This window comes from Dermacentor silvarum, chromosome 4 (assembly GCF_013339745.2).
Source record: "Dermacentor silvarum isolate Dsil-2018 chromosome 4, BIME_Dsil_1.4, whole genome shotgun sequence".
In the NCBI taxonomy this organism is placed as follows: domain Eukaryota; kingdom Metazoa; phylum Arthropoda; class Arachnida; order Ixodida; family Ixodidae; genus Dermacentor; species Dermacentor silvarum.
Window position 1 is genome coordinate 121,963,314 of NC_051157.2, and position 13,370 is coordinate 121,976,683.

Consider the following 13,370-nt stretch of genomic DNA (forward strand, 5'->3'; position numbering starts at 1 on the left):
TCACACGGCGCACTTTTGATCGTGATTGAGCCCGATATGCGTAGAATTTCTTGGTCGCGATTGGCTTCTTTGCTCATGCACTTAATTAATTAAAAAGGTCACAGGCCTGCACGGCACACGTAGCACAGTCACAGCGTAAGCTGGTTGAGCGGCGCAAGAGTAGCTCCAATTTCGGCACCACGCACAACAGGGTTTTCGCGGCAAAGTGTCTTCGCCTCGATTTTGATGAGAACGATCTGAACTGTCCGCCCAGCGTCGACGGCGAGCTGCGGCTTGTAATGTTATCTGCGCAGCAGTCTGCTGAGCCCGATGATGCCTGGTTGTAGCCGCGCACGTAGCTCTACGATTCGCTTCTTCAGCAGAGGTTCGTACCTTGCGAGGAGACGTCATAACGAGTACGGAAGAGGTACCCAGAATACGTGGTGAACATCTAACATCGGGATGGCGTTTAATGCGCGCCTTGTCTGAATCGCATCTCGTCGTCTACGCCTGCACGCGCGGCGGTTGCAGGCACTTTAACTAGATGGCGCCACCATACTGGCGGAGAGGCTAAGGTCGTTTGCGCCTGCGCGCCTGCCTATAGGGCAGGTTTAAAGGGAATATTTCTGCTGTCTTATAGCAAGCGCTTGCGTGGCTCAGTGGTAATGTATCCGACTCCCATGCAGCGGGCCTGGGTTCTATCCCAGTGGCAAGCGTGTACTTTTTTCGCATTTCCGGCGATAGCGGTTACGGCCAAACGCCGGCGGTGGTATCGTCGCGAACCGAAACGGCTATTGGAATGAGCCCATAACAGCTTACGCTGTAAAAAGAGCTTGGAGGGTGGGGGGAGCGGCATGGCTTAACTATCACAGAGTTCAGACGTGCCGCCTTCGGCTGGTATGCCTGTGCAACCACAAAAATAGCGGAGGCATCAATAAAAAGTGGAAACCGCGTAATCACATTCGACAGTGCTACCATCAATCAGACTTTGAACACTTCTGCCTAACGCACGTGCTTCGGAACCTACAATCAGCAGTCTATACGACCTAAAGATTCTTCTACACCATTCTCAAAATGCCGCGCATTTCTCTCTCAAATCCACATCTGCACTGTAACATGGATTTGCATGTCCAATGTCGAAGAAGGAAACTTTTGGCGATATTTGTGTCTGGCGTTGCTGACCAGTGCCAGAGAGATTGCGAGAGGCTTTCAAGAGCTGGCATTACGTTGACAAAGCAAGTGCTTCTTGGCTGGGTGACATTGCCATGTGCGTCGCCATTGGCAACCACGTCTGCCAGTGCTACGAATTGTTGTGTAAATGAGTAATGCATTGTGCTTTCGAAGGAAAAAAATTGCCTCCAAAGTGTTTTGCACAAAGCATCGGCGACGATTGTCATTATCAGCAAATAGCGAACACCAATGATCGAGCGAACGAAAGAATGGACGACGGACCGTACGAACGAACAAACGAAAGAACACCGTGGAAGCTCTGGCTAGTCGGTACATACTCGACGCGAGAGCAGCGCGAAAAGACGAAGGACAAGATGATGAGTCCGCACTCCGTCTTTGGCCTTCTTAACGGAGGCAGAACCGCAAGATCTTAACCGCAATAATTCTGGGGAAATATAATCGGCGTCGCAGCTGCTGCGCTCGATCATTCCTGACAATCGCCTTTCCCAAAAGCGGGCAGTGCTCGCTTTCTGCGCGCAGGAAAAACAAGCACTTCAGGACCAGTCCAGCTGTTCACGCCTATTTCGCGGTGCGTACATTTTGTGTTTACTGTTTTCGCGCTGGTTACGTTAGAATGCAACAGGAAAAAAAAACCTATCGATAAGACTACGAGGTGTGCATATGGCTGTGAGATACTTTACGTGACAAATGGTCATTAAACTACACAAGAGACTGCGCAAAACGGAAAGATGCGATACATAAAGCATTATCGCTAATTTACATAATGCTCAAATGTAGCCGGTGAGTTTGCAAAACGCACGCACTTGAAATGAAATTCCAGGATGACGCCAGTTTCAAGATATCATTTCCCAAATTGTGGCACGAAATACATGGGTGTTCCAGCTACTTTTGTGCTTCAATGTATAAAAAAGCATTTTCGTAAAAACGTAAGTGTAACAACAGTGCATTTTAACGGCGAGTTTGACGGCGCATTTCTCCAAACTGGTGTCCATCTGGAAATTCACTCCAAGTGGTTACGCCGGACAAGCTCACCGGCTACAATTCGTAAATTGCAATATGTGCCATAAAGTAATTAACTAAGAAGTTAATTAGTGAAGGTTGGTGAATTAGTTGAATGTGTGTTTCGATTTCTCGTGTTACTAATGTCCGCCTAATCGAATAACGCAGCTCAATGATGAGAATTACGCTACCTGCCACAGGCGATTTCTAAAAATGCCGTAAAGCTTAAAAATAAACATCCTGTGTATGTTATAGTGACGCTAGTGAAACATACCGTATTATTACAGCCGTTCTTGAAACTTGCAATATTCCGTAAATACTCTGACACAAATCTACTACGCTGTACATTTTAATGACCAGTTTGTTGTTAGACAAGGAAATATTAACATGCAGTAATTAATTAGTGAAGTTGAGAGCATTCAAGCAAAAAAATAAATGGATGGGTGTGAGACATTCGAATCAGTTCTAGAGGATAAAATATCGTCTTCGGCACGAGGCCAGATTAGAAAAATATCGTATTTAAATCGCCTGTTATAAAGTGTATTTAGTGTACGATTGCTAATCAAGTCATTCCCAATAAGAGACATAAACATGCTAGCATACCTAGGACCAATGCGAGTTTTTGTCCATGTGCCACTTACCTGAAGATGATGCAAATCGTCAAATTTAAAGCTACTAAGTCATAAACTGAATTTTAATAGAGTAGCCAATGTATCACTTTCAACAGGTTTTTAAACAGAGCATTCGTCATATGCACGAATAACTGCTCGGATGACATTACTACGAGTATATGGGGATGTTTGTATAGAGTGAAACCACATCTCATGCATTCAGCAGTAAGTTTAGAGGAATCAGGATGGCACTGATGTCCAGCAAAAGGTGGTTTGTATTTTTAAGGTATAAGTACAAATTGCATACAATGCTGCTGATTATGACATAAACGCAACGCGAAAGTCGTTTCGTGACATCGGAAGCGCGCGACACAATGGAGCGACATGGATAGCCTTCTTTATGTATTTTAGGCAGCAAATAGAGCCTGCCAAGAAGGGGACTGGGTGGGACGACTGAACCTAGAGTAATATCACTTACTTTCTTAGCTGTTACGAGACCTTTTATAGCGTTTTCAACAATTTCTTTGAAATCTGCACATGGATCATTGTCGAGGAGCTTGTAAAAAGTTTGATCATTACAATGTCTGTGAGCCTAGCTTATATAATTTGTTTTCCCATTATTACTACGGCACTTCCTTTGTCTGCGGGCTTTATGACCATATCAGTTTGTTTAGCCAATTGGGTGCCCTCTTTCCTATCTTCGAACAAAATATTCAGTTTAAAAGAATTTCGCTTTTCATATGCTTTAGGTACGTCACGTTGGAAGGCGGCCCTATATCATGTCTAGGCAGTGTGTCACAACGGAACGAAAACGAAAACGACAAACGAAACAACACGATATTTTTGACCGGAACGAAAACGTAACCGAAACGTTATTTATTATTTTGTTTCGGGGAGAAACCATAATATTTTTTATTGGTGTTCTGTTCAAGCGGAAAGTCAGAAATCCGAAACAAACTACGACAGGCAACGTCAGAGTTAGCGCGTAGATGAAACGTCCGCATTTACACGCGTATGTCAAGCAGGCATAGTGGAAGCGATAGCCGGGTGAGCCATCCACTAACCTAAGCCTGCCGTTCGGTGCACTAGCTGATCGGCATCGTAAGAAAACCCAGAGTTTGCGCGCTAAGAGCCTATCGTTTTGTTTTCTACGGGCGTAACGCTTTGTTACCGAAGTTTCATCATTCTTTTGTGTTCGTTTAGGTTCGTTTTACTGGAACAGTGGTCTCGAATTACGGTGAGTACACTCGATGATGTGATGCTTCTGAGATCAAGCTCAGTGCCTTGACTCAAGAAACTGAGCATTATCTCAGAATTCTCAATTTACTTATTGAGAAAATGGATAGTATGTTTTTACGGTTACATTGGTTCGAAAATTTTGCATTGCGAACGAAAACCCCTATGAACTGTTACGGATAACTTTTTTTTCGTTTGAACATTCTTTTTTTTTAGGAACGAAACTAAAACCAGAATGACAAAAATTTCGTTCGGATAAGCTGCTTCTACGAATTTTCACGCTGGTCAGGAGGCGTCCAATGGTTGTCAGGAGGCCTGAGTAGCTGAGTGTCAGCAGTAGATAGACGATCATGGAAACATACCTCTAGGCGCATGTTACGCAAGAAGTTGTCGAAATCCTTAGCCATTTGAAAATTGTCATATGCGCCAGTTGCACGACGAAAGCTGAGTACCTATGACAGAACGCGAAGTTTATCGTTATGGAAGATTAGATTTGATATGTTTCTTGCGTTCGTAGTTAACGGTGTACAGGGCTCTACCGCAGGAAATTACTTTATTGCCACAGCCACAATTGCTTCTTCGGAAAGCAAACAGTGGTGCACGCCATCGTGATGCAACTTTTTTACATTTTTTGTTGTTGTTATTCTGGCTTAGATATTGCAATTTTAAGATTGTCATTGAGTAATTTCATGCGCACTTAAATCACCAGAGGCCCACAACTGCCGTTCTGTATTTAGCGAGTATTTAAGAGCATGCTTGCAATGATGTAGAACAATACCACTAAGATGAACACAGGCTGCTTTAAGCCTCGTAGAAGACTTTACGGCGTGCTGCGAACGTCTGCGCACCGACCTAGCCCGTCAGAATAACCCGCCGTCAGTCATTGACGATGCAGTTGAGAAAGCCAAGAAAGAAGAACGTAGCACGCTTATAAAAACAGAGAACATGTTCACCGAGATTCAGAGACTAACCTCGTTTTAACATTTTGGTCTTTCACACCCAGCAGAAGCGCAATTCTCCGGAAACACCTCAGCATATGACTACAAAGAGACATAATGCATGAAATCCTCCTGGAACCTTGTCGGGTTGTTTATAGGCGAGCACAAAACAATAAAGACATAACGTCTTCCACAATGAAGCAAGAAACCTTCAGAGACTGTGCTCTCTGCAATAAATTTGGATGTCTACAAATGACCACCCACTCAATCCTAAAAAGCAGCGCGTCCTCCTCATGTTTCGAAATACGAGGGAATTTTGACTGTGATAGCTGTAATGTTATCTACCTCCTCGAATGCACAACTTGCAGCACGAAATACATTTGACACACAGAGACACATTTCCGAATACGATTTAATGACCACAAAGCCCACGTAAAATCCATCCCGCAGATCCCACTCACCGCACTTATAAACACACGTGGGCACCCTTTTGAGGCCTATAAAGTTATCCTTCAGCAGTCCGGATGTGAAACCCACTACGACTGAGAAGCTTGTGATCGAGTCATATCTAATTCATTAATTCGACCAGTGTACGGGGGGGGGGGGTGTCGGGGGGGGGGGGAGGCATCGACGAAAAGAAGGGAGGACTCACATTTGTCACTGAATAATCTAGTTATCATCGCCCCACTCAAGTTCACAATGAGGGTACAATCACCGTAAACATATATCTGCATCAATTTATTTTTTTTCAAATTTTTTTTCTATGTGTGTTCATTATTGCGATAGCAATAATAAGGACACTCCTGTCGCATTTCTGTCATCGGTGTCGCCGCCGCCGTGAGGTTCCGTATGAAGTCTAAAAGCGACAATAACGTCTCCGCACTCCGTATGCCGAGTGTGTGAGTGAAAGCATGCAAGAGCCTATTTGCTCTGAATATCGTACACTTCAACTATTTGAAGCGATATTTGAAGGGAAGTAGCTGCACCTGCTTGTGCGCTTGAAAACAGCAATCGCCAGTTCTGCAGTATCTGATAATCACCTAATTTATGCAAAAATAAATAATGTGGCGCCTGCAGCGTACGCAAAATTCCGGACAAATCCTTTAATTTCAGCGTCCGTTCCATCGAACAGATTTCTACGCAGATGTTGGTTCATGTAACATAGTGAAACGTAGCGTAAATATGAGCACAACGACATTCAAAGAATTTATTTTAAAGCACCATGTTCGATGAAGTGGCGAATGTAATCATCACCATCATCATCATCATCATCATCATCATCATCATCAGCCTATATTTATCTCCACTGCAGGGCGAAGGCAGAAAGCTAGGATGAAGTTAGGAAATTTTCAGGCGCAAGTTGAAATCAGCTAGTGCAAGGCAGGGGTAATTGGAGACTGCAGGGAGAGGCGAAGATAATACTACCATCTAAACACTATATGAATATGGCGCACGTAAGGCAACACCAGTTAAATTTATAATAATTAGAGAAGAGATTTCGCGCTCAGAAAAAGTGAGTTTTAGCCACCTAAAGCATCATTAGGCACAATAGGGGCCGAAATAGTGATTAAGAATTGTTCGCGCATCAAGACCGGCCGTATGCATTAGAATTGCCTCGCCCATTAAAAAAAAAACGGATGTAGAGCTCGCTTGTGAGGTCTTTGCCCTTTAATGGCGGCATATATATATATATATATATATATATATATATATATATATCCACCAATAAGTTAACAATAAGTTCTTTTTCCATGTAATATGCCAAACACATCAAGAATAATTATAATCAACGAAGAGAAAAAAAAAGTTGTCGCAGTTTCACCTGAAAGGTGAAGCACCAATTGCGATAGCAAATTTGAAGAGAGCTATACGGAGTAATGATAGCAGCTTTATCAGCTGTATAAACTTGGACATGCAGCAGCACCGGCAACACGCAGAACTGTTGTCGACGCCGTCGGCGTTTTGCCCGCGTTCGCTCAAAATGCGTGCGGCGTTGGTGACTGTTGCCGGAGCCTCTGATATAAATAGGCACTTGGTGCCGCAGCTAAACGTCGCCTCCCTTCCCTCCCCCTCTCCCCACGGCCTTTCGTGCGTCGGAAGAAGGCACGTTTGCTCTACATATATGGTGATTGTAAAGGATGAAAGAGACGCCTACTTCTGCAGCCATTAAGGGAGCACGGCACAGAACGCGCGTTTGTTCTCCGCCGTGCGTTCACTCCCCGTGAAAGACGCGCCCCTCGCGCCCTTTCACTCGCACATACAGCGTTCGGCGCGCGGCGACGATTTCATCTCCATTGACGTCATACGGAACCTCACGGCGACGGCGACGGCGACGGCGACAGCGACGGCGACGGCGACGCCGACGGCAGAAATCTGCTTTTGAGTGTCCATATAATTGCTATCGCAATAAAAAATATTATGTGGAAACCTTTACAGCAATACAGGAAACCCCAAGCAGAAAACTGGAAGTGGGTTTCACCCCAGGCTACCTATGGTGTTGTTTGGAAATAGTACACACAGCTATCAACATATGTGAACCATAGGTATATATTCATCTGCTTTACATCACATGTGTGACAACACTGCCACCGGAGATGACACATCGGTCTGTCACCTCTGATTGCGCTTTCAAAAGAAAGCGAGTGTCATGTCAAAGTTCTTCTACCTTGCCCTTTGTACATGCTCTAAACCAACAAATGGTGCTTGGTGCCTGTCATTCACTGTTGGCCGAAGGCACTTAGCTGGAAGCTTCGTACTCAATACCAAAACTGACCAAAAAGAAATTGGTATGTTACCTGTAGGCAACATTCGACAATAAAGGTTAAAGTCAGCCACCATATTATGGATTCCGTCGTTTCGCAGCGCTTTGCTTGCCACGAAAGAGTCCGCTTTTTGCCAATGCACACAGTGCTGCTAACACGATTTATGGATTTATTATGACAAAATTAGCAGGTACTGCATATTTGCGGTCCAAAACATTTAGCCACTTGCCGGTCGTTCCAGTCCGAAACTATTTCGCTAATTTTGGGCACCGCGAAGGAAAACGACAACTATGGGAGGAAAAACTCGCTTGGTGTTTATTTTTTCAGTTTATTCTTGTCCCCAAGTCATTTAGCGATATTTTGGCAGTGTGTGGAAGCGTTCAAAGCACTCTCCTGGGTGCAGTCCGGGATTATTTCTGCATGTTTTGCAGTAGAACACTGTTTCCCTTCTGCCCCCTTTTGTTTTACGGTCACTGTAAACAGCGCAGTCCTTGCTGCTTCGGCCGGACATCTTGTATATGAAATGGGGCTTTCCATCGAGCCTTTGTTCGCCGTCCAAAATGTGGATGCATGAACGCATAGATGCAGTTCATACTTCCTAGTCATTCTCTCTCGCAACGAGTGACTTAAGTTACACGAAAGTGCGCACGCGGAAAATGAACAACGATCACAACGCACCAAAAGCGGAGAATAGACAGCATCTGTTTTGCCACGGTCGGAGCTCAACCTCGCACGAGGGACGAAGGCAGGGCGGAAGCTCACCGTCTGCTTTCGCGCGCGAGTTACGGGGGGTAGGTGAAGCAGGGGGGGGGGGGGGGGGGGGGGAGGGTACTACTCCGGTGGCTGCTGCTTACGGCGTGGGCGCCGTATATTGAAAGCTATCTGCAACGTGGACAAAGTGCGCGCCCGCACGGGCGTCATATTCAAGGTGTTCTGCGATGTGGACAAAGTAGGCTACGCCGAGTGGTGGTAGCTCCGTATGCACTGTGCTTTCGGCGTTTAGTTCGCGTTGAAGCAAGAGACGGCACGAAGGTGAGTTCGCTCACTCCTGCTGCAGTGTTTCCTCAATCCCAACGTTTTGACAGCGAGTTCCCGCTGTCATCAAGCGAGATGTGTTCATGTCTATATATACATGTGCGCGCTTTATACCGTCCTCAGTAATTTAGTTAGCAAGCGAATCTTTGCAACTTTATACGGCCGATAAAAATAATATCCTTACTTAGTATAACTGTGTACTAATTTGCTATCACAATCGATGATGCGCCTTTCAGTCGAAACTGCGACATTTCTTTTTTACTTTGCAAGCGCACTTAAAACTTGCAACGAACCAAGCAATACGCCTCCTGCTCTTCCTGCAAAAAAAAAAAAAAAAAGACCAGGACTTTACAGGCCGCATTGTATTGCACAATTCTGCAAGCAACATTTGCACTTATTAATGGGCGCTCACGCCTCCGCATCTGCGCTATTTCTTTGTTCTGTTTCCCGGCGAACGGAGTATTATTTTGTAGATCGGGCGAATTGTGCAAAACGGTTATTGTGAAAGTTGGCTTTCAAAGAATTCGCTTGAGCACTATGACATCCATACTGAGTAAAACTTGTTGCAAGTTTTCACAATTTCTAGGAAGAAGACATTATGCCAAACAGAGACGAACTAGCAGATAAAGACAGTAAAGGTTGCTCTTTTTCCTCTTCCTACTTTCTCGTCTCTGTATTTGTTGCGCAGCGTTTTTTATTGCGATGGCAATTATATGGACACTCCAAAGCAGATTTCTGCCGTCGGCGTCGCCGTCGCCGTCGCTGTCGCCGTCGCCGTCGCCGTGAGGTTCCGTATGACGTCAATGGAGATGAAATAGTCGCCGCGCGCCGCCGAACGCTGTATGTGCGAGTGAAAGGGCGCGAGGGACGCGCGCTTTCACGGGGAGTGAACGAACGGCGGAGAACAAACGCGCGTTCTGTGCCGTGCTCCCTTAAGGGCTGCAGAAGTAGGCGTCTCTTTCCTCCTTTACAATCACCATATATGTAGAGCAAACGCGCCTTCTTCTGACGCACGAAAGGCCGTAGGGGGGAGGGAAGGGAGGCGACGTGTAGCTGCGGCACCAGGTGCCTATTTATATCAGAGGCTCCGGCAACAGTCACCAACGCCGCACGCATTTTGTGCGAACGCGGGCAAAACGCCGACGGCGTCGACAACAGTTCTGCGTGTTGCCGGTGCTGCTGCATGTCCAAATTTATACAGCTGATAAAGCTACTACTACCATTACTCCGTATAGCTATCTACAAATTTGCTATCGCAATGGATGCTCCGCCTTTCAGGTGAAACTGCGACATTTTTTTTACTGAACATCTATACTGGATTACACAAATATGTCACTTAAAGCAATTTTCAGTAGCAGAAATGAACTTGCTGACAAGTGTCACATATTCAGCTCTAGCAAACGCAATGCGGAACTCACCAGCGCGGCAGGCAAATATGACTAACTCTTTTGTGCTTAATCACCATAATAACTTAGTTAGCAATGAGGCAGGGAATCTTTAATTTTGTTGCGTTATCTGAAGAGATGTTGCTATCACTGACCAAACTGATTATAACCCCAATTATTAGGCTGGTAAAACCAAAGGGGTTATATAGGTGGTTATTCTATAGACCTACACCATGTTTGTAAACAGCGGTAGGCGCCGTCGATATATTTTAGGCCTTATAGCGACGTCGCGTAGGCTCCGCCCAACGTTTGGCTCCGCCCACGTTCACCGCCACCGCTTGCACGCGCGTTTGGCGCAGCTAAAACCACGATTTCATTATGAAGCACACAGTAATGGGGGCGTCGGATTAAGTTTGACTACGTGAGATTCTTTAATGTGCACCCAGTGCACGTTCTTGCATTTCGCCCCCATCGGGATACGGCCGAACGAGACGCTAGGCCTAGCTCGTTGACCACCGCAGTGACGGCCGACAGCGCTTGCGACCTGGCCTGCTGCTCATCATTGTGCGCTTATTTTTGACAACACGATTAACGTGGGCTTAAATGAATCGGTTTTTGTCGGTGTCGTTGGTGCGAATAACAAACGAAACGTAGTTAGTACTTGCAAGCCAGCCGAGCCGCCTCGCTGAGACGGCCGGTGCTTCGGTTTCCGTCTGCGAGACGAAATGCCGTCGGGTCGTTGCTCCGGATGGCGCCAGTGGTTTAGTACTGGGCGCTGCTTTACGAAACACGCGCAAATTCGAGATAGCTTTTCTATTAAGAACTATTTTATGTTAAAAACAAGCTGTAGCCGATTTCTACGTCGCCGTGAGCGGCGATAGAAGCGATCGCCTCGGTGATGGGACCGGCAAGGTACCGGCCCTACGGCGACGTCGCCTGTGTAGGACCGCGCAATGTGAGCTAGCTGTTGTACGCGGCCGCCCGATCGCTCCGACTCTGTGCTAACACTGTACATTTTGTTTCGCGCTCGAAATTTAACTGACACGTTTAGGCGCGTTTATGACTTCCACACTGCAATAAACGCAGTCGTGACCCTGCTGCCTGCCTATGTGAACGTGTGACAGGATATTTACATTGCTGGTGGCTCAATTCTTTGAGATGAAAACAAATTCGAATGTGACGTGTTTTGTGGGGCATCTTCTCGGTCGACCTACATTCAAGGCTAATCCTAATCTAGCTTTCCCACAGTGCGGCAAGCAATTATAATGGCACGCTAATAACGATCCTAAGATCTTAAATGATCCAAAGATCGTAACGATCCTAAGATCGGCTAATGCACGCCAATCAAAATAAAAGAGAAGCTTAACGGTTACGAAATGTTTTGCGGATAATGGATGATCTGGTATCATAATCCAACTTTCACTTTTTACCGCGGCGGCCCATTGCTTGCGACGGTTTTCATCAACAGGAAACCTATGAAAACTTTAGTCTCTTGCGTATTTCGACGCAACTCAGCTCATCGACATACTGCGTTTCTTTTATTGTAAAATCATAGAATAAAGACCTCACAGATGGAACCGCACAACCACCCGCCAAACCCAGCGGCTGCTGTGGTAGGCGCGACACGGGCGGCGGCTCGGCGGCGGAGTGCCTACCAAGCGAAACTAAATTCCGACGACAGCGCCACCGCATTTTCGTGACGTAGCGCCGTGGTGTAGGTCTATATATTGCTGGCTCTCCTGTAATCGATAGTAGATGTAAGCATGAATTGGCTACCGGCAGAGCAGACTCATGGGAGATGATACTAGCCACAGTCTAAAAATGGGTGTAGTGCATGTTCGCAATCGCACACCATACCGCACCACACCGCAGCACGCCATACTGCGCATTGATCCATATGGACAGTGCCCAGCTAGAAGAAATTCGGCTGAAGGCGGCACGACAGAAAGCTCAAGACGCCAGGCAGACAGAGCGCACTGCCCAGCTTGAAGAAGAAAAACGCCTGAAGGAGGTGCCACGCAGCGTGGCGCCATCTCTCGAGGCAAAACAGAACCCGCGCCTCAGAACTCACAGACCGCTCTCGTTCAAAAGAGCACAGGCAACCCTGTTTCAGCGCCAAAAGATGACAATGAAGTGTACAGTGTCTTGTATGTTCCTTTTGAACGTCGCTATTGGAAACGACAAATAAAACATCAGCGTACTAGAAGTTACAGCTTGAGTGGTATTGTAAACAAACGTTAGGAAGAACTTGGAAGCAATATATTTTGTAACTTGTCTGATCAGTAACTAGCGTATGTAATGCTGTCCTTTACAAAGGGTTGGGGGCCTGAGACCGCATTTTATTAACTTTCGACTGGTTGTCCGGTTGATCTCATTTTGTTCTCGCAACGATGCCGGGATGCTCTCGTTTGAGTGCCCAAATAGCGGCTCTGGCTGTTGGCTTAAGGTCACTTGTAGGTCGCCGACAACACGAGCTAAAAGCATTTGATACTTAACAAATGGCTCAGCGCGCCACAAGTATCATATGAGTGCTGCAAAGATAACCTCATGAGCTGTTTTGGTTATCCAGCCTAGAGAGATACCCAGTTCGAAGTTCTGCAGAATCGCTTAAGAATGCTTGATAAAAATAGTGTGTTTTATCAAATGGTGTCAAGTTTGCTTATCTAAATCAAATATTACTATTATTAGCCACAACCGAGTCAATGAAGTCAACGAAAGCATAGAGGAGACTACGCTTGTTTTAATTCTTAAATTAAAAGGCCAAGGGCAACGAAAGTGGATGGATCTTCGACATGTAGGAACCGCACACATCTTCCTCATTATGCGAAGGGGTGATGAGCACGTGTTGTTGTTGCTTTGTATGTGGACTATGCATCGTCTGGCTTCATTGGCTGTTTCTTCGTATGGTTATAATTAAATACAACTGAGACCCTCGAATGTCGTTATTCTGCTCGCTGATAACACAGCAAGGGTAGATGTAGATGTAGATGTAGAGCCTTGAAGTTACTGGCACATACCCACTCTGGGGGATTGGCCAAGAACCGGGTAGTTTGAAATACCAATCAGAATGGAGATGTATAAATCAAAACAAACATAAATGTGGGAATATATACGCATCTGAGAATGAATAATTAGAATATATCAAATGACTTGAATAGAATAAGGAGTAAATGATGAATTAAAAAAAGAAGTAGATAGCAAGTCATCAAATTTATAAAAATATTTCGGTACCCT

At 45.6% G+C, this 13,370-nt stretch overlaps 1 long non-coding RNA gene across 1 annotated transcript in view; it reads left to right on the top strand.

The window, feature by feature from the left end:
- The first annotated feature begins 1,440 nt into the window (after window positions 1–1,440).
- The window catches only part of LOC119448256 (uncharacterized), a 135,671-nt gene continuing 123,741 nt past the window's right edge, over window positions 1,441–13,370 (top strand). The window contains exon 1 of the long non-coding RNA XR_005191009.2: window positions 1,441–1,738. This is a non-coding gene — a long non-coding RNA (uncharacterized LOC119448256). The remainder of the gene's footprint in view (window positions 1,739–13,370) is intronic.